The sequence below is a fragment of the Lepus europaeus genome, chromosome 16 (genome assembly GCF_033115175.1).
Source record: "Lepus europaeus isolate LE1 chromosome 16, mLepTim1.pri, whole genome shotgun sequence".
NCBI classification, from domain to species: domain Eukaryota; kingdom Metazoa; phylum Chordata; class Mammalia; order Lagomorpha; family Leporidae; genus Lepus; species Lepus europaeus.
The window spans coordinates 41,864,973-41,892,325 of NC_084842.1; the positions used below are offsets into that span (position 1 = coordinate 41,864,973).

At 43.1% G+C, this 27,353-nt stretch overlaps 1 protein-coding gene across 6 annotated transcripts in view; it reads left to right on the top strand.

The window, feature by feature from the left end:
* The window catches only part of ADAM28 (ADAM metallopeptidase domain 28), a 790,284-nt gene that overhangs the window by 99,364 nt on the left and 663,567 nt on the right, over positions 1-27,353 (top strand). For 5 of the 6 annotated variants that reach the window (XM_062212787.1, XM_062212784.1, XM_062212788.1 and 2 more), the window contains exon 2: positions 14,072-14,178. The exons of the other annotated variant lie outside the window; for it this stretch is intronic. The gene's annotated coding sequence lies outside the window, so the exon portion shown is untranslated. The remainder of the gene's footprint in view (positions 1-14,071; positions 14,179-27,353) is intronic. 6 annotated transcript variants of the gene reach the window in all.

Sequence of the window (27,353 nt, forward strand, 5' to 3'; positions counted from 1 at the left end):
TGGAGCTGTTTTAGCAAAAACATCAGCTGTCACCACCATCAACCTGGAACTAATCATATTTGGGACTGAATTCAGGTGCTCTGGCATAACCAGACCCCTTCACTACTATGCATGTGCCTTAAACCCATCTGCCCATACTCAGCCACTGCTGCAAATGACTCCCTTCCATATCCATGTCTTGTGTGCACCTGTAGCTATAATGCAAGGCAGTCTGGGAAATTCAGTGTTTATAATTCTATTTTGGGAAGATGTATTAGAACGGGTTCTCCAGAGAAACACAATCAATAGGAGTTTCAGATGTATGTTATATTCTATATACACATAAAGAGGGAGAGGATAAGAAATTGATTGGCTCATACCAACTACTATCTATAAGCTGGAGAACCAGAAGAGAAAGCCCATAACACAATTCTAGTACAAGGCTGAAGGTCTGGGAACCAGAAGACTGATGGGGAGAACTCTGGTCCAAGGCTTGTGGATGGGAAGCACGGTTGGTAAAAATCCCAGTCCCAGAGCAGGAGGAGGTCTTGCTCAAGCTCTCAGGCAGTGAGGGAATTTCACCTTGCCTTCAACCCACATTGTGGAGGGCCATCTGCTTTATTCAACCCACCAAGTCAAATCTGCATCTCATTCCGAAACCAACTCACAGACACGTGGAGAAATTATGTGCCACCAGAGAACTGGGCATCCCATCTTCCAGTCAAATTGACACATACAATGAACCACCATAGGGAGAAGTAAGTCTCATAATTACACCATTAACAAGGGCAGGCATTGAGAGCTCAACATTTTGGTCCCTAGTTTACAGAGTTAGGCACCAAAGGGGCCTGGCTCAAAATGAAGTTACTGCTGATATCTGAGCCTATGCCTGGGCCTTCTGCTAACTAATCTTTTGTTTTATACATGTGTGATCTTGAACTTGGTATTAAAGCTTCCCTTGCGCTCATCTCATGAAATAGAGCCCCAGACATCTGTCTTAGACTGAGTAAAGTCTCTGCAAGCTGTATTAGCTATATTTTTTCAGGTGTATTTTAGTGCTTATATTATATTTGTATACATTTTTTTTTTCAGAAAAAAATTTGTAATCCTTTATTTAAAATGATTGTTATTGAGGACTCTCAAAAGGCAACTTTAGGATAATTTCATAGCTCTCTTTTAAATTTTTATAACTTGTTCATAGATGAAAAAAACCCATTCACCCAACTCCCTACCTTAAGCCCTCAAAGATATTCTCTATGCACTTCTTAAGACTACATGATCGGATTTTTTAACAAGTTAACTGTGAATCTTGTTTCATTATGAAAATGCTATACAAGTTATGATTCGGAGTTACTTGAGACAGATTTCAAATCCTATCGTCATAATTTTACAGTGAGGAATTCCAGCATTTCTCTATCTGGTGGTTTGTTGACTATCAGATCTAGAAAGAAATCAGTATCTCCTTTCTCTTACAAGGGTCCATTTGGATAGCACGTGCATTTCCCTTTCCTATTATGATGTCTGAAGGTGTCTGATAAGACTTGTTTAAGGTGAAAAAGGTGGCAGATTTGAGAATTACTGTTCGACATATAGAACAAGGCCAAAATTAACACCTCATTTAATCATAATCCCGGACACAGACTGACCCCTGCCTGGCTCACTATTTACAAGCATCGTGCAAGTTAGTTCCTGTTTATTTTAAGGCACAAACTGTCCATGTTTATGTTTCTGGGCTCCTTCAAGACCTTTCTCCTATTTCCTCTCTGCTCCCCTCTTTCCCTTCCCATCTATCAAAAAACCTCAAACTCCGTAAATACAGAAAACAAACCCCTTCCCCCACAAACTAAGCAACCCTTCACGTAGAAATTTGCATCCTCTTCCTAAAGTGATCTTTATGGTGAGGACTCTGACTGGGTGCTAAATTCTGAAAGTTTATATAAAGGATGAAAGAAACAGGGCTGGAATAGGAAGTATTTCCTTCCCCAACCCCCATATCTCACTTTGGGTGAGGCCAGCTTGCCTTGGACTGGTAGGGAAGGGCTAATGAGCTGTTATAAAGTTTTGTATTGGACCAGGCAAACAACTTCCTGCAGCCTTGGCTGGGTATTTGCACACTGGTCCTTTGAGAATGGTTGTAACTGGGGCAAGGGGGTAGAGGAGGGAGAGGTGGCTGGGAGTTGTCAGGACATCAGCAGCGTTCTGCTATTAGGTTTAATAACAAAGCAGAGTGCTATGGGCTTCTGCTGTTCCTGGCAGGGCTCAGGCCAGTTGAAGTGAGAGCCCCTTAGATCTGTTTTCCTAGAATTTCCTGGCACTCCAGGCAGTCCTTCCCTGGCGATCTGTTACTCTAGGATGATTTGGCTATGCATTGAATGCTCCAAAGGCTTATTGATAAATGCCAGAAAACTCAGGTGAATCAGTTGAAATCAAGTGCTTCTTCACTTTCAATGTCCATTCCTGGCTGAGTGTATGTAACACAGCATAAAGAGCACCCCAGGGGACTTCTAGAAACTTGGCTTTTACCAGCTACATTACCTTGGCCCCACTAGTCAATGGCACTTAGCTTGTGCTCTAAGATTCTCAGAGTCTACGAGATCTCTGCAATATTTAAAAAATGACTCCTAGAAAGAATAATTTACCTGTGATGGACTCATACAGGCTAAATAAAGCAAAACCATCTTTTAGAATTAGGTTGTAGCCACGTAATGGAACATGTTGTGTTCTGTGCAGAGGCTGTGATTGACTGTCCAGGACATTCCTTCTGGAGCACATCTGGTGAGTCAAGCCAACACCGTTTGTTAGATTAAAAATACCATTTGTTAAAATACCATTATGGGGCCGGTGCTGTGGCTCACTTGGTTAATCCTCTGCCTGTGGTGCCAGCATCCCATATGGCTCTGGGTTCTAGTCCCAGTTGCTTCTCTTCCAGTCCAGCTCTTTACTGTGGCCCGGGAAGGCAGTGGAGGATGGCCCAAGTGCTTGGGCCCTGCACCTGCATGGGAGACCAGGAGGAAGCACCTGGTTTCTGGCTTCGGATGGGTGCAGCACGCCGGCCGTAGCGGCCATTTGGTGGGTGAACCAATGGAAGGAAGATCTTTCTCTCTGTCTCTCTCTCACTGTCTATAACTCTACCTGTCAAAAAAAAAAATACCATTATGATTATTACTACAACTGGTGATGATATCCTTAGTGATTAATCTGCGAGGTAGCTGTGATGTTCTATTCATGTCCAGGTAGGAGACAGGAGGAGGAGCTGGCCTCTGGTTCTGTGATGTTTGGTGATGAGGCAGGGAGCTTACCCCAGCTCTTCTTCACTGCACCTTGTTTGGTGCCTTTCCCCGCAAACCTCTCTGGTCAAGGCAGTGCATCATAAATTGGCAACCCCTTATCTACATTCCTGGAGTATCCACCTTTTCCCCCCACCCCATCCTCTGGACAGGATTCCTTTAATTTGCCTTGGTTACAGCAGTTTCCTTAATCCTTTGTCAGAATTTGCTGTATGTAAGCTAGCTAAAGAAAGCTAGGTATCAGCAAGGCCAACTACTCATAAGTCTTCCCTGGGGCCAGTTTGTCTGCCCAGATAACCGGAGTGCTCCATAAGTGTGTTGGAATGAGTGATGTTTTCAGGGTGATTTGGATTGTCTGGAAAGTTATAATATTTGAAAGGGAATATTTGTTTCTAAGCAAATTTTTTCTTCATGGAGCATCGAATAAGTGGTATATGAAAAATATTTTAGAAAGAAATGCTTAAGACGTTCATGCAGAAAAATTGCTCTTGCTCTTATTGAAGTACTTAGGGGCATGCTTTTACTTTGATACTTCTGTATTTTTTGATTTTTTTAAAAAATATTTATTTGTTTTTACTTGAAAGTCAGAGTTACACAGAGAGAGAAGGAGAGGCAGAGAGAGAGAGAGAGAGAGAGAGAGAGAGAGAGGTCTTCCATCCACTGGTTCACTCCCCAGTTGGCTGCAACGGCTGGAGCTTCGCCATTCCAAAGCCAGGAGTCAGGAGTCAGGAGCCAGGAGCCAGTAGCCAGGAGCTTCTTCCAGGTCTCCCACATGGAAGCAGGGGCCAAGGACTTGGCCCATCTTCCACTGCTTTCCCAGGCCATAGCAGAGAGCTGGATCAGAATTGGAGCAGCCGGGACTCAAACCAGTGCCCATATGAGATGCTGGCACTACAGGCGGCGGCTTCACCAGCTATTCCACAGCTATACCACAAGTAACAATAACTTCTTTTCATTAAATACTGTGTTCCAGCCACCATGCTAATCTTTTGTGTGTGTTACTGCATTTAATTCTTGCAGTTTGTTTGTGTGGCAGGTGTTATTTTTACAGATGAGGAAACTGAGGCTCAGTGTGATTTACGGGTTTGCCTAAAGTTAGGTTTCTACACAGCTGCAAAACCAGACCTTGAATCCAAGTCTGCCCCGTTCTAAAGCCTGGGCTTCTAATCTGCAATTGCTCTTTTTCAGAGCACATGCACTAGCACTTCCTCACGAAAGCTTTTCTTGGATTGGTCTTTCATAGTAATCTGTTATACAAACTCTACTATGCAGCTCTGCCTGATTCTCTTCTTTTGAAAGCAAAATTGCCCTGCCCTCAACTTTTATAAAGGAATGGTACAATCCAAGGTTTGAATGGGTAGACTGGGTTTGAAAGAGAACTTGAGGGGAGAGAAGTGATTGAGAATTATTCAAGAATTACCAATGGGCATTGCAGGCCCACTACTCCTCTTGAGTGGGGAAGATACATGTCCAGTGTTTGGTTTTAGAATACCTCGAGCAGTTTGCCTCTTATGTGTGAGGTCTCCAGTGAAGGATTTGCATTTGGCTCTGGTCTTTGTACTGGCTCCAGTCACTTTTGGAATGTTCTCCTAGAATAACTCTGCACAACAGTAGACTCTGCCTTTCAGAATGACTTCTCTGTCCCCTATTCCCTTCCTTAAACATATCACAGAGGAGGAAAAAGTAAATGAACAGTGGACAGAATGTTTCCAATCATGAGAAGCATGTACTTCATGTTCTCTTGTGCTTTCGAAATGCAGATGTCACGGCGACTTTTACAAAGAAAAGGAAAACATTTCTGAATTCCTTTTCAGGTTGGGAACTGATGGAATATTTTGGACCTTGTGCTTAGTTAAATAGCGTTAGCACTCTTTAGTAACCAAAATATTTTATAGACATCTCAGGAAGTTTTCTGTAACATATTTCCTCAGATTTGTGGAAATCAGAGCAGAATTTTGAATCAAATTTAAGTAAGAATATTTAAAAACCAAGATTCAAAGTAGTGTCATGACATGTGGTTCAAATATGAACAACTGATATATCACTTTAAAAGTATTATTCTATATTTTTAAAAGCAGGTGGTCTAAACCATTTGGTTTTGTTTAATTTTTTAAATTAGAAAATGAAAACAACCTCCATAAAACAAAATAGGAAGCACAAAAGGTTACAAAAGGGCAGAAATTAAAGACATTAAAATCCTCATTGTAGAGGCAATCCTTGCAGCCTTTCTCTATTCCTACATTAGTTAGCTGCTATTACAGGTGATAACATTTCCTTCCAATATTTTTTTTAAAAGAATTTATTTATTTATTTATTTAAGAGGCAGAGAGATAGAGAGAGAGAGAGAGAGAGGAGAGATGAGAGAGGAGCAAGCGAGCGAGCGAGCGAGAGAGATTGAGAGAAATATCTTCCATCTTCTGGTTCACTTCTCAAATGGCTGCAATGACCAGGGCAGGGTCAAATTGAAGCCAGGAGTCAAGAATTCCATCCTGGTTTCCCATGTGGGTGGCAGGGCCTTGTGCACATGGGGCCATCATCTGTTGTCTTCCCAAGTTGCATTAGCATGGAGCTGGATTGGAAGCAGAACAGCTGGAACTCAAACTGGCACTCTGATACAGGATGATGGCATTGCAAGTGATGGCTTAATCTGCTGCATCACACAGCCAGCATCTAATCTTTAATCTGTTCACATTTTATGGCGTATGCTATCAGAAAGCTAGGCTTGGTTATGAAATGATACTAAGCACTTTTGAATTCCAGTTGTACAAAAATACAAGTATGTGTTTCTCTCGCATGCTGTACATCCATTGCAGGTTGATTGGAGACCCTTTACCCTTGTCATTGTTATCTTCATTGGAAAAATCATAACCTGGGTCATTTTGGGAAAGTATCACAGGGCAGAAAGAGAGCTCTCAATGGTCACACACTGGAAATTAAATACTTAGACAGGAAATGTCACGTATTACTTCTGCTCATAAATCAGTCACAGGAAACAATCACATGATCCTACTCAACCACTGGCTACCATCTTATCAGGTATAATTTATTAAATAATAAAAGTATTAAACAGCACTTTTAAGCTTAATTGAGTTAAATTATGACACTGACAAAATTATATATGTATTTAAAGATTTATTTATTTATTTGAAAGTTAGAGTTAAAGGGAGAGAGAGAGAGAGTAAGAAACATAGAGAGATCCTCCATCTGCTGGTTCACTTTCCCTGGATGGCTGCAACAGACAGGGCTGGGCCAGGCTGACACCAGGAGCCAGGAGCTTCTTTCAGGTTGCCCATGCCCATGTGGGTGGCTGGGGCCCAAGCACTGAAGCCATCTTCTGCTGTTTTTTCCCAGGCCATTGGCAGAGAGCGGGATCAGTAGTGGAGCAGCTGAGATATGAGCAGCTTCTTCTTCTTCTTTTGACAGGCAGAGTGGACAGTGAGAGAGAGAGACAGAGAGAAAGGTCTTCCTTTTCCTATGGTTCACCCCTCAATGGCCGCTGTGGCCGGTGCGCTGTGGCCAGCGCATCGCGCTGCTCCGAAGCCAGGAACCAGGTGCTTCCTCCTGGTCTCCCATGCGGGTGCAGGGCCCAAGGACTTTGGCCATCCTCCACTGCACTCCGGGCCACAGCAGAGAGCTGAACTGGAAGAGGGGAACCAGGATAGAATCCGGTGCCCCAACTGGGACTAGAACCCAGTGTGCCGGCGCCACATACAGAAGATTAGCCTATTGAGCCACAGCACCAGCTATGAACCAGCTTCTTAACTTGCTACTCCACAATGCTGGTCCCCAAATTATGTTCCTTTTAAAACAGATTATAGTTCAGATTTGCCACTAATATTCTGTTGTATAGTATAGGGTTCACTGGTGTCAGGTATGCTGATTGTATCTGGTGTTAATTATAATTGGTATTGGGAAAGAATGGTTTCTTTTCTGTGTTAGATTTTCCTTTCATGGTTGAGTTGGGGAAGAGAAATCGGGCACCATAGCCTAGGGATCCCTCTCACCTTTCTCTTGAGATGGAGCTGCCTGCAATAAGTGCCAGGTGCTGCTTACCTCCCTCTCCTTCCTCCCCCTGCTGCTGGGTTCAGTCTGCCCTGGTCCAGCTGCGTGAAGATCATGCAGTTGGCCTAGGACCACAGGTTTATGGAATGTGGCGCATCCAGTGCTAAAAGGAGGAGAGTTTCTTTCTGTGACCAGCAGCTCCAACCTGGATAATTCTGGACTGTAGGACCAGGAAGCCCCTTTGTTCCATGTGGGAGTGTAGGGCAAATTCTCTAATACCACATTTTTCAGTAGTAGAGGTGCTGATTTAGTCTCCCATGAAAAGAAGTTTTTGTCTCATTTCCCCGTTTCCCCAGAACTCAGGCCAGTAGGAGAGGTGCTCTTCATGGGGCTTCTAAAAGCTGAGCACTGGGCCCAGCACCACCCCTGTTCATCCTTTCCCTGTCAATCCTACCACGGACCATGGACTGACTTGGCAGCATCCCCAAATAGTGACTTCAGATCTGAAGTCGCACTTCTCCAAAATAAACATTGCCATGGGACTAATAAGCTTGGTCTGCTTGAGGTCCAAGATCAGAGTTTATTTATCTATTTGGCTTCTGTAGTGTAATTTCTCCAAAGCTCAATAATGTTTAGATAAGCAGACCCATGATGATTGAAGGGGGTGGGGTCAGATCAAAGTAGGGGCAGAGAAACAGTGGAGCGGGCTGAGAGGAGGACAGGCCTGAGGATAGTTACATCCCACTGAGGAGGGCCCAGGTGGCGGGAGTCACACAGTACGGTTTGACTTCTCAGTGAGTCAGCCGGCTTGACATAAGAGGCGACTTCAGAATCTCTCCTGGAAATGGGAATTAGCAGATACGTTTATTTTGGTGCAAAAGTTTTTTGAAATCCGTACATATGAAGGGTCTTCTAAAAGTTCATAGCGGGACGGGGCATGTAGTCTAGTGGCTAAGGTGCCAGCCTCCCAAATCTGAGTGCCTGGGTTGAACTTTCAGCTCTGGCTCCTGATTCCAGCTTCCTGCCAGTGCAGACCCTGGGAGGCAGAGGTGATGGCTCAAGTAACTGGTTTCTGCCACCTATGTGGGAGACCTGGGTTGAGTCCCTGGCTCCTGGTTCCTGGCTAGACTGTTTGCTATTAGTCATTTGGGGATTGAAGCAGTGGTTGGGCTCACATTTATGTCAATCTCTCTCTCTCTCCCTCTCTCTCTCTCTCTCTCTTTGTCTCTCTCTCAAATAAATGAAATGAAATGAAACATGAAAGTTCATGGAACATGTATGTTACAAAAAAGCTAAGCATGGATTTCAAAATTTTTTTGTACCAAAATAAGCTTATCTTTTAATTTAATTTTCTATGAACTTTTTGAAGCACTCTTGTAGTGCCTAGACTCACTTCAAACGCAGAGAACTGAGGCAAGCAGCTAGTAGACTCACTCTTGCTTTTTTTTTTTTTTAGATTTATTAATTTATTTACTTTTAAATTTATTTGAAAGGCAGAGAGAGAGAGAGAGAGAGAGAGATCTTACATTTGCTAATTCACTCCCCAAATACTGCAATAGCCAGATCTAGGCCAGCCTGAAGCCAGGAGCCAGGAATTCCATCTGGGTCTCCCACATGGGCAGCAGGGGCCCAATCACTTGGGCCATCATCTTCTGCCTCCCCAGGCACATTAGCAAGAGTAGCCAGAAATCAAACTGGAACTCTGATATGGGTTTCTTGCATTGAATGCCATGGGCTTAATCCACTGCACCACAACGTTGGCCCCCTCATGCATTTTAGACAGAAACATTGTCATTGATACTGCTTTGTTTTACTTTTCACAAATCTCCAAATATTTTGGTTAAAGCAAAGATAGAAACAAAGATTTCTTCAACATTAAGTAGCTTTTTAATAGTTTGTTTATAACCTCTTCCACTCTGAATATTTGGGAGTCTCTCAGTTTTACAAATCTGAGCCCTTAAATATTTGTAGACCTACTGTGGAGCTGCTTTTACAATATGTTGCAATTGTGACATTCACAGTGTTGAACACTTGACACGGCAGTGGCCCTGGACAGTCAGGATAGTTACTGTAGATCAGCCCCTGGGGTGCAGGTTCTAACTGAAAGGCAGCTCTGTTTGTAGGCATATGAATTATTTTATATTCCTGCCTTTCAGATTTTCCTAATCCATCCCATTGTGGAACTGTAAGCTTCTTTATTATTTCATATTTTCTTCTTTTGTTATAGAATTCCTCAGAGTAATGCCTCAGGGACTTTGTCCTTTCAGGCCCTGTAAGTCAGGCTGTGTGGGATGGGGCCTGCAGGTCTGCTCTCTCCCAGGGCTCTAATAGATGCATCTGAGGCAGCCTGTCTGGGAGCGCCCCTTCCCTGTGTCTGAACGGGTCCTTAGAATGTGACTGTGTTTACTTCCTGCTGTCCTTAACTCTTTCCTGTCTCCCACTTTATGCTTTTCTCTCTCAAAGTTTGCCCCTTGATTTAGTATTTTTAGTCTTTAGCATTTTTGAGACTGTCAACTAACTTTTTAATGTAGGCAACCATCCTTCTGGTTGCCTTAGATGCAGTCAAGCTTGTGAGAGCAAACACAGCCGTGTCTAAAGTTAGCTATATGGGCCCATCTTTGGTTTCACTTTCTTGTTTAGGGGACTTTTCCTCTTTTGAGATCCTGCAGATTAAAAAGAAGAAAATGATGGGAAGTCAAACTTTTTCCCTTCTTGGTATTGTCAGGAACACAATAGGCAATTTCATAGTCAATGAAATTATGCACATATTTATTTCACTTTAGGTAAAAAATCATCAACAAAAATGATGCTTTATTTTTAAAAAATTAAAAAATATTAGGGCCAGCACTGTGGTATATTAGGCTAAGCCTCCCCCTGTGGTGCCCGCATCCTGTATGGGCACTGGTTCATGTTCCAGCTGTTTCTCTTCTGATCCAGCTCACTGCTAATGTACCTCGGAGAGCAGCAGAAGATGGTCCAAGTGCTTGGTCCCCTGCTTCCATGTGGGAGACCTGGAAGAAGCTCCTGGCTCCTGGCTTCTGATAAGCTCAGCTGCAGCCTTTGCAGCCATTTAGGGAGTGAACCAGCAGATTGAAGGAGTTTTTCTCTGTCTCTCCCTCTCTCTGTCTGTAACTCTGCCCCTCAAACAAATAAAATAAATAAAAAAATTTAAAAATAAATAAAAATAAATAAATAAAAAAATCTTACAAAATAAATAAAAAAGGAATTTATTTATTTGACAGGCAGAATGACAGAGAAAGAAGACACAGACAGAGACAGATCTTCATCTGCTGGTGTACTCTTCAAATGCCCCTAACAGTAGGGCTGGGCCAGGCTGAAGACAGGAGCCAGAACTCCATCTGGGTCATTCCACATGACAGTCAGGGGCCCAAGTGCTTGAGCCACCATCCACTGCCCCCCAGGATGCATTACTAGGAAGCTGGGTTGGATGTAAAGTAGCCAGAACTCAAACTTGCACTCCGTTCTGGTATATGGGATTAATCAACTGTGCCACAAAACCCAACCCTACTGCCCATTTTTAAAGCAGATTTTAGAAGCTTCTAACAGGATGTAGGATCAACGTGATGTTAGCCACATGTGTTAATATGCTCTCAGATGTGAACAATTCCATTATGTCTTTTAAAAGGAGTCCCAGGTAGTCCTGTGGAAGTCTTTGCAAATAGAAGCCCTTAGAGACTGATGAAGATGTGAGCATCGTGGCAAGCAGCTACCATTCCCTTTCTAAGTTGTCAAGTTGGCTCTTGACTGTTGAGTGCATAGGAGGAAAAAAAGATGAAAATGCATGAAATGAGAGAAAAACACACAAGGTCATGTAACATTGCATTATTCAAACTGCAGGTGCTGTAGGAACACAAAGGAGAGAGAAATCACTGGCACTAGGATGACTGGCAAAGCTCTTCAGAAAGGATGGACATGAACTTTACCTTGAAGGCCTTGGGAGGACAGAGGAGGATACCACAGGCCTAGTCAATAAGGCCCAAGGCCGGGACCAAAGGTGGTCTGTTGGGAGTCAGCCTGTCAAGTGCAAAGGCTCAGTCTGGGGTCTCGGGGGAACAAGCTGAAGTGGTCCCTGAAAGACACTCATAGAAGCTCAAAACAAAAACAGGAAATAGGGAGAAGTTCAATGTTTCTGAACGGGGGAGGTGACATGTTTAAAGAAGGGCTTTGTGGTTTAGTGAAAATTACTTTACAGCCCAGGATTTCATTACAGATCAACAATTTAGCAACTCACGTGTTGGCTTTTGAGGAGCTTTGACTTGTGTCTGCATCACTGCTTCCTCCTAGGCTTTTTTTTTTTTATTAATTGCAATCATAGCAATGATGATGATGATAAATGTTTTTTTGTAGCCCTTCTGTGTGTCCCAATGTCCATATGTCCAGGCTCCATCCAACCTTGAGGCCTTGTGTAGGACTGGGTTTTCAGGGCTGGTTCAGGTGCTAACCCTCTAGTTGGAATATGGGAGGTGTGAGTGGCTGTAAAGGGAGATATGGGAAAGGGGAGGGCAGAGAAGTAGCTTTTTTTAAGGCTTTTTTCTTTAATAACGACCAAGAGAGATATTTACATATTTTTATAGCCAGAGCAGCTACATTGGAGGCAACTGACAAGATATTTCTCATTGATATGTAGTTCTTGGTGATAAGTTTTCCTCATTTTATATCTACAAATAGGTAGCAGACAGGCTAAATAATGTGTTCTAAATCATACAACAGTAAGAAAAACCGAGAAATGGTTCTGTATTAGATTTATCCCTTGGTTGCTAGCTCCCGTTTTTGTCTTGGTAACAGATTTCCTGATAGAAAAAAAAAGACAGTATTCCTGAGTAGAAACATAACTGAACATTCTCAGTTCACAACTAATTGCAAAGCAGGTAACTCCAGCTCTGCTGGGAAGCTGAGCCTGCTGGAGCTGTTTCTACTGATGAAGAGTGCTTCAAAGGATCTCAGTTCTTGTAGAGTGGAAAACGGAAGAATGAATGAGTGAAAAATGAAATGTTTGCCTAGAGTTCAGAGTATGCATCTATGGAAACAGGGGCAGGGGCCAGTGTTGTGGTGCAGTGGGTTAAGCTTCCTCTTGCCATGTTGGAGTGCCTGGCTGCTCTGCTTCTGATCTAGCTCCCTGATAATGTGTCTGGGAAAACAGAAGAAGAGTGCTCAAGTCATTGGGCCCCTGATACCCATGTGGGAGACCATGCAGAGTTCTAGACTCCTGGCATTGGCTTGGCCCAGATCTGGCTGTTGTAGCCATTTGAGGAGTGAACCAGTGTATTGAAAGTCTCTTGGTCTGTCCCTGCTCTCTGGCATTCTGCCTTTAAAATAAATAAGCTAAATCTTAAAAAAAGAGAAATAAAGTAGGGAAAATCCATCTTTTGGGAATGTACTTCCTTGGGGATAATTATTCCTGTTGTCCCCACTGGGTTGTGGGATCAGATGAGGTAGTGCTTGTGTGCATCTTTGTGAGCATTAAAACTTCAGGCATAAAGAGACTTTCTCTGTGTTCTGCCCCTCTAGCTTGCTCTGCAACTTGCTGGATGTTTTCCAGATAAGCAGAGTCCAGGTCATAAATGTCCAACTAGTGGAGTTGCCTATTTTCCCTTAAGTGGGTCTTTCCTTCCATGCAAGAGCAGTGGGAAGTGGGTGTCTGACTCTCCATCCTTGCTCTGTGATTATTTCCTATTGAGGTCAGTGGGCCCTTGTGGGAGCAGGGAGCTCCTGACATGTCTCACTGACCCCTGCACTTCAAGGCCTGTGGGGGCTCCTGGGGGCATTTGTCTCTAGTGTGATTCTTTTATCTAATGCCTCCTGGGTTCCAAGTACCATGGAGACTTTGGAAATAGACTGTTGAACATTAGTGATCTGGGACATCTGACTGTTGACCCGGAGCATAAATTTCTCTCAGCAACCTGGATAATCCAGGAGGTGGGTTGGGTATTAACTGGGCTCCCACCCAGGTTGAGTCACTGAGAAGTCAACACATTCATTCTCCTCTCTGAGGGCTAGATGTGACCTGGGGTCAGGATTGCTCTGACTTCGGTTTCCTTTACTCTCCTAATCATTTCCTGGCAGTCCTCTCCCTGACATGAGAAATACTGGCTTCTGTTTATGGAATATATGGGGCAAACTTAGATCTTGAAGTCCTAATGTTTTCAGAGGGGGACACCCAGCCAACAATCTATGTGCTACTGTTTGGATATACTTGTATGTGTCCCTCAAGGTTTCATGTGCTGGAAGCTTAGTCCCCAATATAATGGTATTGAGAAGTGCTTGGATCTTCTTTTTTCTTTTTTAAAGCTTTATTTATTTATTTGAAAATCAAAGTTACACAGAGAGGAGAGAGAGAGAGAGAGAGAGGTCTTCCATCTGCTGGTTCACACCCCAGTTGGCTGCAATGACTGGAGCTGCGCAGATCCGAAGCCAGGAGCCAGGAGCTTCTCTGGGTCTCCCACGTGGGTGCAAGGACCTAAGGACTTGTGCCATCTTCCACTGCTTTCCCAGGCCATAGCAGAGAGCTGGATCAGAAGAGGAGCAGTCGGGACTAGAACCAGTGCCCATATGGGATGCCAGTGCTTCAGGCCGGGGTGTTAACCCGCTGTGCCACAGTGCCAGCCTAGAAAAGTGGTTGGATCTTTATGAGGTGGAGTCTAGGAGGAGGTGATTGGGTCAGGACTGCCTTTGTGAAGGGATTGATGGGGTGGATTAGGTTTTGTAGGAGGGGTTTATGAAGTGACCCTGGCCTCTCCCTCTCCACTGCTTTCTCATCATGTGACTCTCTATTTCTGGCACAGGCCACTTCCATGTGATGCCATCTTCTAAAAGGCCCTCACCAAGAGCTGATGCCAGTGCCATGATCTTGAACCTACAGAACTGTGAGCTAAATGAGCCTCTTTTCTTTGTAAGTATCGGCCTCAGATACTTTGGTCGGAAACACAAGCAGACTAAGACATTGTGTGAATGGAAAGAAAATGGTAGAAGAATATGGATTTGGAATTAGCACATCTAAGTTCAAGACCTAGCTATGATATTCTGTGCCTGTGAGCCTTGGGCAAGCTGCTGGAGACTTTAAGAGCTGGCAGTTTCCTCATCTTAAAATGGGAAAATGATAATCTTTGGTCTTCAAGTTTGTTGGAAGATCAAATAAGGTCCTGGATATTTGAGGAAGCATTTTCAGATCATCAGGGATGGTGTAATATAGGGGTTGTTTTCCTTCCTGCAACACAAGGGGAGCATTTGGGGAAAGGAGGAGCACTGGCCCCTCAGATCCCGCCATTGTGAACCTTTGGGATATTGTCAAAGCCCCTGGGGTCTAACTGGGTCAGCTTGGCTGTCTCTTATACCCCTGGGGCTTATGCTTTGCTAGACAATGGCAAGCAGTTACTTGGGGTAACAGAGAAGGAAATGAATGGAGCAGCTTGGCTTTAAACCCACCCGGAATGATTCGTGTTGCCAGGCAAGGGGTGGGCCTGGTGCTGATTTATACTTTCACCTTGAAAGCTGGCCTCGCTTTTGTTTCTTCAGGGGTCAGTGTGCACACAGTGTGGACACAGCGGGATGTGTGAGCTGATGTGTCCCAGTTCAGAGATAGTGGAGATCAGCTCTGAAGGAAGGGGAGCTGGCCAGTGCATGTACTGCTCAGTTCCCATACCTGGCCTTCCTTGCATTTCCAGAAAAGGAAAAATTCCTCTGTTCTCTGAAAGTGTTGGAGAGGAGCTATCTCCTGGGTCGATTCTGGGTTGTGTGTCAGTTGGCATTTTTAAGAGCTGAATTGGGCCAAAATCTACTCTAACGAGTCCTCTGTCCTTCATATGTTCAAAGGGATCTGAAATCCGTTTGGGGACTATTAACACTCATTTATCATGGACCATTGGGCAAGAGTTTCTATCCGAGCATGACTTCCTGCCTGGGAGGAGGCCCTTCCAGGGCCGTGTGTTTTACTCCTTGCTCTGCTCTTGATCTGCTATGCGACCTGGGCTCATTTTCCTGTTCCCTGTATCTGCAACCTTCAAAGATGATATCCTTTTAATTTAAAAAACAAAATCCCAACAAACCCCCCAAACTACTAATATTCCAAAACAGAAAAAAAAGTGCCTTTTGAAAAGAGGAAATTGCTTTTTATTAGGTGTGAAAACCAACAAAAAAGCTCCCAACATCTCCAAAGGCCTGGGAGTTGCCATGAACCGCTGACCCCATTCCGTTAGGTTGGCAAACAGCCTCCCCAAGCTCGCCATCCAAGCAAAATGGTGAACTTGTGCCACAGAACAGCCTCGCCTCACCCGGACAGATGTTTCCATATCCTCCTCAGGGTGCCAGTGTAGCCTTGGGACATGTCTGGTGTAAGGGACATTCATTTGTCCATTCATAAAATTGCAGGAGTCGACTTTGAGGGACGGAAGTATGATCACATGATTTGACAAATGAGGAAATTATAGCTCAGAAAATAAATCATTTACCCAAGTCACATGTGGGTCAATGGGAGATTGGGGACTGGAACCTTGTCCTGCAGAGCGATCTTCTTTCCACCAAGCTTCTGGAAACTTAAGAAAGCTATTCCCAGTAGCAGTCCTGGTCACTGCTCACCAAAGAGTTAGGAGTCAAGTTGGGGCCACCTGACCAGATCTGGTCATTAAGCTCCCAGCAGAAATAAAAAGGAAGTAAATAAAGAGAAACATTTATTGTGTTAAGCCTGTGAGATTTTGCAGGTATTTTTGTCACAGTAGCATGAACTAACTTACCCTGATTTTTGCAAAGCCATTCAAAGAGTTACCTCTTTGAAAGCAGCACAATATTTTATCCAAGGAGAAGACACCTTTTATTGACTGAATGGCAGGCTAGTGTGGTAGTTTTGAGACAAACTCTGCTTTGTGCAAGCTTGGGAGATGACTGCTCAGTTGGGTACCACACATCTACCACTTACTCCCTATATGATTTTGAGTGGTTGACTTACCCTTTGGTACCTCAGCTCCTCATTGTAAAGTGAGACTAACAGTACTGACTTCTGTCATTGACTTTTAGGGAGGAGCAGATGGGCTAGTATATAGAAAACCCCTATCACAGCAGCTAGTGCTTAGGAAACTCTGAATATATATTAGCTCATCTTATTTATTGAAGGTAATAAAATGCACTCAGTAAATGGCACTATACCCAGCTGTTCAGGTGCTGTAGGAATGAACTGGTTTGAATCCTTTCCTCAAGGTCTTTATCATGTATTGCAAAGCAGTGGCCTACCTGCCAGAGGAATCTCTGTGTAGGACAAACCCCAATTTACAGCATGAGAAATTTAGAAAGACGTACTACCCTATTTGGAAGAACAACATAAGGAGCCCCAAATTCTAACCCATTCATGTGACAGCTTCACCCAAACTTCTAAGAGTTTCCAGGATGGAGTTGCTGTATGTCTCTGTGGAATAAATTTGATTTTAGTACTCACAAGTATTTGCTCTTGGAAAAAGATTGATATTTGAACTTAGATTTTGTGACAGCCAATATGAGTAGAAGATTTCAACATACCTAAGGGCTATGGTTGAAATTAATGAGTGCTCTTCTTTGGGAGAAAAAAAGTCTTACAAGGGAAAAATAATAAAACACTACATAAAACTCTGGTTTCAAATAAATGGATCACATACTCTGGCTCTATTAGATGCCTAGAGAAATATTTATTTATTAAAAAACATCAAGTACTGTACTACTATGATGCTGGAGTGGATGTGTGTGTGTGTGTGTGGGGAGGTGGTAGGGGGCACAGGAATTCAGGGCTCAGGACTGCCAGTTCAGTACACCTTGTGTGTCTTTTGGAACACTCTGTACTCCCTCTCCTAGCTCTGCCGCTGGGCCTGCATGACCTTCACAGTGTCTCTTAAGAATTTTACTTTTGGCTTTAGTTATTTTCTACACATTGAAAAGGAAGGAAAAAAGAAAACATCAGGAGAAATGCCCCGGGCCTTCATTTCTGGAATAGAGATTATGACCAGCAGAGCACTCTCCCTTGATTCTGTTAAGTTCTAACCTTAGAAGCAGCTCAGAAATGAGGACTGAGGTTTTTGTTCCTTTGAATCTGGGATGCTTTCTGTTTCTTGTAGGAAAGGCCTGTTCTGACTAACAGCTCCCATGGGAGAATTCCTCCCTACTCTCCACAGCAACTTGTCCAAACTATGCCTAACCTGGCTGTATCCATCAGATAAAGAACAACCTGTCAATGTAATGAAATTTGCATGAGGCTTTTTGCCTCAGTTTCTACCTGGGAGTTTGTTTTGTTTTGTTTTGTTTTTTTTTTTTTTTTGGTTAAGCTTGGTTGTTTAGTCTGGTGGTTAAGATACACACTTCTCACATTGGAGTGTCAGGGTTCATTTCCTGGCTCCAGTTCCTGACTCCAACTTCTTGCTAATGAAGAGTCTTTTTTATTTTTTAAGATTTTATTTATTTCTTTGAGAGGTAGAGTTACAGAGAGAGAGGGAGAGACAGAGAGAAAGGTCTTCCATCTGCTGGTTCACTCCCCAAATAGCCTCAGTAGCCAGAGCTGGGCTGATCCAAGTCACGAGCCAAGAGCTTCTTCAGGTCTCCCACATGGGTACAGGGGCCTAAGCACTTGGGCCATCTTCTACTGCTTTTCCAAACACTAGCAGAGAGCTGGATTGGAAGAGGAGCAGTTGGGACACAAGCCGATGCTCATATGGGATTCCAGCACTGTGGGCAGAGGCTGAGCCTACTATGCCACAGCACCAGCCCTGCGAATGCAGAGTCTTGTAGGCAGCAGCGATTGTTCAAATAATAGGGTTCCTGTCACCCTTGTGGTAGTTCTAGATCATGTTCCTGGCTCCTGGTTGTGTCTCCAGCTCAGCCTGGTTGATGCAGCCATTTGTGGATGGGAGCTCTGTCTGCCTCTCAAATAAATAAAAATAAGTTAGAGAATCCCTTTTTTAGAAGGTGTTAAAAGATGAAATTGGAGCTGGGGAAAGTATCATATAGTTAAGATATAGTGCTTTTCCCTTCGCAGAGCGCTTTCATTTTTATAGTGTCATTTGATTTTCCTAGCTCTCTGCCAGGTGTGTTGAGTAGACATCTTAATCCTAATTTTCCAGACACAGGAAGGCAAGCATGCAGAGCCTCAGGAACATAGGAAGTTGATGTAAAATCAGGACCAAAACCTAATGCAGTGTTTCTAAGTGATAATAGGAAACAAATAGCTCTTTTTGGAACCTCGGGAGACCTGTGGTTCATTTCTTATCTTCTACTGAATAGAGGTGTGATCTTTAACAGATTAAGATCTTTCAACCATTTTGAACCTCAGTTCTCCTGGTTTATACCATGACAGGGCTAGCTGAATCACCTTTAAAATTCCCACCCTCTTTGGTTCTTTCCACCCTGTAAAGTGGTTGGAAGAGAGCATGTACATAGGGATTGAAGGTACTACTAGGGGAATAGTAATGCCACCTCCCTAGAGAGGGGCAAGGCTCATTAGCATGCATGTGGATGCATGTTCTTACTGTGCAGTTGTCTGTGTTCTGCCTTTCCTGTCCTTCCAAGGTGCTTGCCTTCCAAGAGGTGACCCACATGCTGGGCATGTAGAAGACTGAGAAATGAAAGAGGGTCACACCTGTGTATATTCTTTATCTGAGTCTCATACTTGGGAACACCAGTGCTGGGTGGGCAAGCGGAGCCATCAGGAGTAGGTGTTGTTTACAAAGAGAGGAAGAGGAAGGTATTGTGTTGACTAGGAGATAAAACAGCCAAAAATGTCCACCACTCATGAACAAAATTCAGATTATAACCAAGATTATAACCAAGGGAAGGCATTTGGCACAGCCATTAGAAGCTGCTTGGCACACCAGTGTCCTATAATGGAGTGCCAGAGTTGGAGTCCCAGGTCTACTCTCAATTTCAGTTTTCTGCTAATGTGCATCCTGAGAGGGAACAGGTGATGGCTCAAGTACTTGGGTCCCTGCCACTTCCATAGGAGACCCAAATTGAATTCTGGTGCCCTGACTTTATCCTGGCCCAGCTCCAGATGTTGAAGACATTTGCAGTAGTGAAGCAGTAGATGTAAGATCTTTGTCATTGTGTCTCTGTCTTTCAAATGAATAAAATAAATTAAAAATTAAAAAAACAAGCAAATAAGCAAAGCAAGCAAAAAACAGAAACAAGACTCATGGCCATCTTCTTCCCACAGGGGAAGGAAACACTCAGGGACTTGATTTTTTTTCACTCTAATAAACATTAACATTTGTTTCACCGACAGAGTTTATCTTCTCCTGGATCTTCTTGAGCTTTGGGAAAATGTTAGTACAACAAAGGACATGACCCTCAAGAGATAAGTACTTCTTTTGAATAAAGAACGGCTGTCAAGTGAAATGGTTTGGTGAAAATAGCACAAAAGTGTCCACAAGAAGGGTTTGGTCTTTTGTTTGGATGCCGCTCTGTAGTCAGTGCTGTCTGCTCTGTTCTGGGACAGGAGAGCAGCAGTAGGGCAGAAACCAAGGTTCACACCAGGAGTCCTACACCTGCTTGCACCTGCTGTTCAGGATCCTATCACTATGTGAATTTGGATACATCACTTTTCCTCTCTGTGCCTCAGCGTACTAAGCTGATAAATGGAGGCACCAGAGAAACTATGTTGAATTTCCTGCAAAGAAATCTTTGATTCCAGTGTGACCATTTGAAGTTGCTGCTGATTTTTCCCAGCCACTGCTTCCCCAGTGAACCCCTCTCTTGAAGTCAGTTTATTACCTCTGAGAGCAGCTTCCCCAGGGAGCCCATTCTCCTGCATTGACTGTTGAGTGCGTCCTTGCTTGGATGAGGGCCACCTTGATCTGCCCTTCTCAGCACCTGTGAGAGCTTCAGGAGCATCAGAACCATGCCGTTTTCTGGTTAACAAAACAAGACAAATCAAAATTGACTCCCAGACCCACACCCTCATCCCATATCATCTCTTGAGGTGGCCTCCAAAACCTCTCTATTTAAATAATCTCCTCATGATGGGGACCAGCTGCCAGTCTAAACAATCTCTCAGGTTCCCTCTGGCTCTTGGAACAAGGATGTTATTAACAAAGGAAGGACTAGTCAAGAAGCTGGCCACTGGCCCATCAGGGAGACACAGCCCACACTGCAGCTCTCTGCAGGTTGACTTTCCATAGCCTCTACCTAAAGCTTCACTCAGTTGTCTCACTCTCTGGGTTCATGCTTTTCCCCCTGCTCCAGATATCGTTTCCTGCACTTTCTGACCTTCTCCAGTCTTCCCTTTTTTGCAGCCTAACTCAAGTCACTCTTCATCTGCTCAACTCTTGTGCTGTTCATCCAGCCCACATGCATTGTGCTCTTCCTCCTGCCCCTTCAGTCCATCCTGCACCAGCTCACACACCATCTTGCATTGTGCCTTGGGGATCTTGGGATTTTTACCTTCTGGGATGTGAGCTACCAGAAGGCAGGTGGCTGGAGGCCGATCTTTCTCCTGCATCATTGATGGTGTTGAGCACAGGCAGGAGAATCCCCGGGTGCTCTTGCTCATGGGGCCAGCTCAGGACCAGGTGGCAGAGCTGTGTGGAGGCTGTTAGGGCCTAGATGGGGACAGGGGTGGCAGACAGCCATAGCAGAAAGGTGAGACACATGCCTTTAGCATGTCCAGAGATAATGCCTTCTAGTGCCCACAGGAGAGCCTGGGGTGAGCTGGCAGTTTCTATTTGTGTGTGTTACAGCCCAGCCCTTCTTTCTGACACAGTCCTATAGGCTCATGTCTTCTAACTTCCATCTCAAAGATGAAGTTGATGTTTATTGTTATTTCGTTTCCTTTCCATTACAAAAGAGATGAGAGACTGAGCCTACATACTGTCATTTTCCATTTAGCACATGGTTAAGTATATTTGTTCTGATTGCCTCTAGATCTGAACTGTCCAATGGGATAGCTGCTAGCAACAGATGATGGTTTAAATTAAAGTTAGTTAAAATCAAATGAAAATTTCATATCTACTTACTCACTGCATGCATCACATCTCGAGTAACCTCAGAGAGCTAGTGGCTTCCCTATTAGGCAGTGTAGATATAGAACATTTTGATCATTTGTTCTTTTGGAAAGCACCAGTCTAGACCATCCAGGTTCAAACCCTGGTCTGGCCCCTCCACTCACTTGCTATATGATCTTGGGCCAATTACTTGGGCTCTAAGTGTCTTGGTTTCTCCATGTATAAAATGGAGAATGTAATTGTACCTACCTGACAAAATCATTACACTTCAGTGAGGTAATCCATGCAAAGCGAGTATCAGAGTGCAGTGAGCACTTCATGCTAGGGATAACAGCAGTGCCAGCTACAACAACCCTTACTTATTAGCCCCGTTGGATCTGAGTCCCCTCTCGTCCCCATAAAGGATGGCTCTGCAATCAAACACATGGAGTCCCCTCAGTAGATACTTGATAAATGGTGCGGGCTGAGCTGAAAGGCAGTTAGGTTACTTGACATAGTAGTCTCCGTTGGGTCAGCACTGAATTTTCCTTTGTGTACGTGCAGAGACTTGGATCTGCTGTTGAACCAGAGGACATTGTGATGCATTTACCTTTTCTGAAAGGACAGAAATTTCCCTGATGTGGGCTTGCTGCCAAGGCTGAGCACGTATTGACCCTCTCTGGGTCGCCTTTTTTATTTTTTTTTCCCACACTGAAAGCGTATTCTGCTCTTAAGAGGAAGTTTGTTTTTCATGTCCTGGAAATGTCAGGCTCCCCAGAGGGCTGGAGGGTGGATCAGTCTCAGGCAAATGTCTCTTCCTCTGATGCAGTGGTGACCCCCCTGCTTTCTTGAATGACATCAGCTGAGCCCTAATCAAAGTACTCATGCTTGACTCACTGCAGACGGTGGAGAATTGACTTCCAGCGTGCAGGGGTGGGAGTGAGGTGGAGGAAATGGCCCTTGGCATGTGAATGACTTCTTGACTTTTGACTCAGACAGTTTCAATTGTGGTCAGGCCTTGGCATTCTCATGCTTTCTCTGAGCATCTGTTCACTGCCTTGAAGCTTCTTGACTTAATTCTTTCCAGCCTACGGTAAACCTGAACACTGCAAAGCCACCCTGGGCTGCACAGGTCACCGCGAAAGGATTCCAGAAGACTGGGCTGCATCAGGAAGGAGCTGAAAAGGACACAGGATACTCTAGAGGATGTGCCCAGATTGGCCTCTGAATTGTAAATCTCTCTCATTATAAAGGAGCTGGAGCTCACATTTTGGCATTTGTCGGTGGCTTATGAAGGGGGAGGGGAGGAGAGAAGACAGTGTTTGGGGTCCTGGAGCCAGTGTAGTGTTAGAAGCTAACCTTAAATTGCTCTCAGAAGCAGAGAGATGTCAGCTGTTTCCCAGCCTCACAGCTATTGAGTCTCCCTTGTAATTATAACTTATTGTTCCCCTGACTTCCTTTTCCACTGGACCCTGTCTCAAGGGTGGGCCGGTCTCAGGACAGGGCTTCCAGAAGCAGCCCTAGTCAGTGCTCAAACACATGCACTGGGATTTTCCCAGAGCTCTTTAAAGTCCCACTGATGAGTTGTCTAAGAGCAAAACCCACCCTCGCAAGAAAAAGTGAAAATTTATTTACCATCAGCGCTCCTTTCCTGCTCATCCCCTCATCTATTATCTGGAGCTCAGCACTCCAAAGTTTTCACAGAGGGATGGACCTTTTCACTCCAGAACATACTTTTTTTTTTTTTTTTCTAGATATTGACTTTTCAGGATAACTTGTTAATTTTATTTTCAAATATTTCAAGGTTCCAGCAAATTTGCACCAATAGTGTAGAGAATTTTTATATACCCTTCTTCATCAGATTTACTAATTGCCGGCAATGTCCCCCATTTGCTTTTTCTCCCTCAATTTAAAAAAATTGTGGTACTATGTTCATAACATAAAATTTACCATCTTAACCATTTTTAAGTATGCAATTCAATAGTGTTAAGCACATTCATATTGCCATATAATCAATATCCAGAACTCTTTTTTATCTTGTAAAACAGAAACTTTTTCCTCATAAACCAATATTTCCCCTTTCTCCTTCCCTCTGGCCGTGGCAACCACCATTATACTTTCTGTCTCTATGATTTTAACTGCCCACTTGCTTTTCAGGGTTGTCATTCCTCTCTCTCCTTCCCTCTCCCTCCCCCTCTCCCTCCCCCTCTCCCTCCCCCGTCCCTCCCCCCCTCTCCTTCCTTCCTTCTTTCCTTCCTTCCTTCCTTCCTTCCTTCCTTCCTTCCTTCCTTTATATTCTATTTATTCTTTCTTTCATATATCCATCATCTATCTCTATATTTGTCTCTATGTATCTACATACATTTATTTTTCTGAACTTTTGAGATTAAACTGGAGACATTGTGCCTTTCTACTCCTAAATACATGCATGTGCATTTTGTAGGAATAAGTGTATTGTTTTGCATAACCATAGGACAATTTCTAGGGACTGATTTTAAGTGGAGACAGTAACATTGAAAGCATATGAAATTTCTGTAAAAAACAAATATTTTCTTTATAGCTTCCATAAAGAGTGTTTTACTATGAAAACACAAAATAACAAACAAAACCTCCATATGTGTATGAAGGGCATACTCTGTCTCCTGCATGATGATTGGAGTTGCACCCAACAGGAGGAAAGTATAAGAAACTACCCCTTTCTTAGTTGTGCAAATAAGAAAGAAACATGAAAAATTAAAAACCATGAAAGGTTTATGTATTTATTTTTAAAGATTTATTTGTTTCTTTGAAAGACAGAGTTGCTGAGAGAGTGAGGGAAAGGGAGAGAGAGAGAGAGAGAGAGAGAGAGAGAGAGTGAGTTTGATGAGAGATATTTTCCACCTGCTGGTTCACTTCCCTAATGGCAGCAATGCTGCTGAGAAAGCAGCAGATGAAGGCCCAAGTGCTTGGGCCCCTGCCACCCATGTGGGAGACCTGAATGGGGTTCTGAGTTCCTGGATTCATCCTGGTCCTGTCCCAGCTGTTGTGGCCATTTGGGTAGGGAACTAGCAAATGGAAGATCTCTTCCTCTTTCTGTCTGTCTCTCTCTTTCTGTAATTCTACCTTTCAAATAAATTAATTCATCTAAAAAAAGTGCATGTTAATTGGTTAAATCCAGGTACTTTGGGAAAAATAATTGAAAATACCCTTAGAACAACCAGCAGAAACATTGTAAATTCAATTTTAAAATAATTGCTCAAACTTTATTTTTAGGCTGTATAAATTCCTTGACTAATTGTAAAATTGTTGCAATGTTTTGAGATAATTGGCAGTAAAGTTTTGATTGGATTGAAGTTTTCATTACTTTGATCAAATCAGCAAAAAATTGTTTTTGTAAAGAAAGCCTTTAATTCCAAAAGCAAAGGAAACTTGTATTAAAACTCACTTGTAATCTTTAAGTGTCTAAGGATTAGTAGAAAGTAGACTGTGTGCTGTTTGTTTTGTAACCCCAGCCAGTGCCAGGTACTTGCTAGATTGTGGGGAAATTAGACACACGAGGCAATTCAAAGATGGTGCCCAGAGGAAGTAAGGTGGGCAGAATCCAAAGTTGTTTACCACCAAAGCTAATTGGCCACGCAACATCAGGGGAAGTGACGACAACTGATGACAAGTGTACAGACATATGGCTAGTCCTTTAAAAATCACCCCATAAAATGATCCTTTAAGAGATTGCTTGGTCCTTATGCCCTGCCCCAATGACTCTGCAGTTTTGTGCTTTAAAAGGCTTTGTTATGCGTGCAATAAACAGGCTCTTGCTTGACTTGACTCCCTGCTGCGTCTGATTGTCTCCTGGATCTCGAGGCTGGGAAATGGGCGAGTGGCGCACTTACCTTTCCTTGGGCCCAGTCCATCCTCCTATGGGTGGACTAAGACCCTGCACTAGATGTTTCATATGCATTATTTAATGAAGAGCCAAGCATGGACTGTTTGGGGGCTGGAGTGTGTATACACGTCCTGAGGGGCAAGTTTTGGCTGCTTCATCTTCATCTTCATCCCCAGAAAAAGGGTGCAGTGGAGCTCTGTATATGCTTTGATCACTTTATCCCAAAACTTCTCCCTTGTTTGGTGAGAGTGTGTAGCAAAGACAAGCATCTGCAACATGGTGCTGAGTGATCTGGATCTTCCAAAGAACTGGAATGGACTGATATTATTTGAAACCAAGGATGTTTGGTCATGGTGTATGTTCAAAAGAAAGGTAACTGGCCAAAGTTTACTGCAGGATTTTAAAATGGTGGCCTAGAAAGTAGAGCAGGAAATGGCAATTAGGATTTTAAGTAGAGATTCAAAGAACTGCAGAGCTAAGGACAAAGAATAAAGGAACCAGCCTGAATCTGAATGGGTTTAGAAAATAGCATTTGATTTTCTTCTACTCACAATAGGCACGCATGGATAAGCTTGTCATTTGGGTACAGGATGGAATGTACACACAGTGAAGCTCCATTGCTGTCCTCTGAAATGGATGAAAGGCAGCAACAGAGTGCCTTAGTGATTAGATCATTAAGATCTACTGAAGAACCTATGAACTGAAGACACTGAGATTGCTGTCATCTGCAGGAATCTGGAGAATATGTCCCACCTTCCACCCGGATATGCCCAGGATTTACTGTAGATCGGGTAAAGCAACTGTTTCCACCCAGAGTTTATAAGCTCAGTAGTCTAAAGGTCACAGACATGAAATGTGGGATTGTTATCCCATGTTGTGGATGTCAACAACTGACCTCTCAGTTTTTTTCTCCTTACTACCTGGTGTCACGCTACTCTAAATGAACCCTGTTCTCTCGTTTCCTTGGGTTCATCTCATTAGAATCTTCACCATCTATTTTCAACTTTGTCATCACCAGTAACCACAACACCACCACAAACTCAGTGTCAGGCCTCCCCCTCTGACAAACACAACTGCCCATCTATTTCACTCACGGAGTATCCCAGCGCCAACAGTCAGCTACCCTGCCCATTGCTCCTACCCTATTTTCCCTGCCTTGCTATCTTGAGTCCTCTCACCCTGCTACATTCAGAGTTCACTTATTAAAATCTTTGCATATGCGTTTAATTCTCTCTAGATTCTCTCACTTTATTAGATTTCCCACAACCTTGAATACATTCAACTCTTTGTTTGCTGAAACACCAGTATCTGGCCTTGGGGAAGTGTTTGTTGGAGGAAAACATGTGATGCCACTGGCCAGTTTCACTTTAAAATCATGACCTTGAATCTAAAGTAATTTTTATATTGAGAAGCAATTTTACTCTTCATCAGTGGTCAAGTCTCATTCCAGTTTTTGTAGAATTGCCTCACAATCTGTTACAGCTTCTTCCCACACATGCTCTCCCACACAACTTATATTTTAATTGAGTTTTATAAAAGTAAAACGTGTCTATAGTTTTAAAAGTCAACAAATAATTTTAGGTATATAATGAAAAAACAGTAGTTCTCTCTGAAATTCCTGCATCTCCCACATTATTGAAGCAATGCTTTAGAGTTTTTAGCAGTTTCTTTTGTTTTCCCCACCTAAGATCATGAGTAAAGACTATTTTTTGTTTTCTAATGGTACATTGTCTTTATACACACACACCATACATACTCATGTTATCCCCCCCCCCTTATTTTCCCATTTTTCCAAAAGGCTTTTCTCAACATCTGTGGTGAAGTCATTCTTCAGTGTTTAAATTATCATTACAGTGTAGCTAACATTAACTGTTGTTACTACTATTATTGCTAGATAATTCTCATAGTTGCTCTCTACTTTCCTTATTTTTTTTAGAACACTTGATAGTTTGGCTGTGTATATCTTAGATTGATCTTTTAATTTCTTCACTTCTGTCATCACAAATTTTCTCTTTATTTTACTTTCTGGGACAGAAAGTTGAATTTGTTGAATTTAAAATTTTTATTCACATTTTTCAATTTCAATAACTTTTTTGTAACAAAGTTACTTTTTATTTATTTATTTATTGACAAATAAATTGTATGTGTAGTGTATAAAATATATTCTTTTGAAATATGTATCATGGAATTGCTAAATTTAGCCAAGTATCATATATATTACCTGACATACTTTTACTTTTTGTAGTGAGAACACTTAAAATCTACTCTTAGAATTTTCAA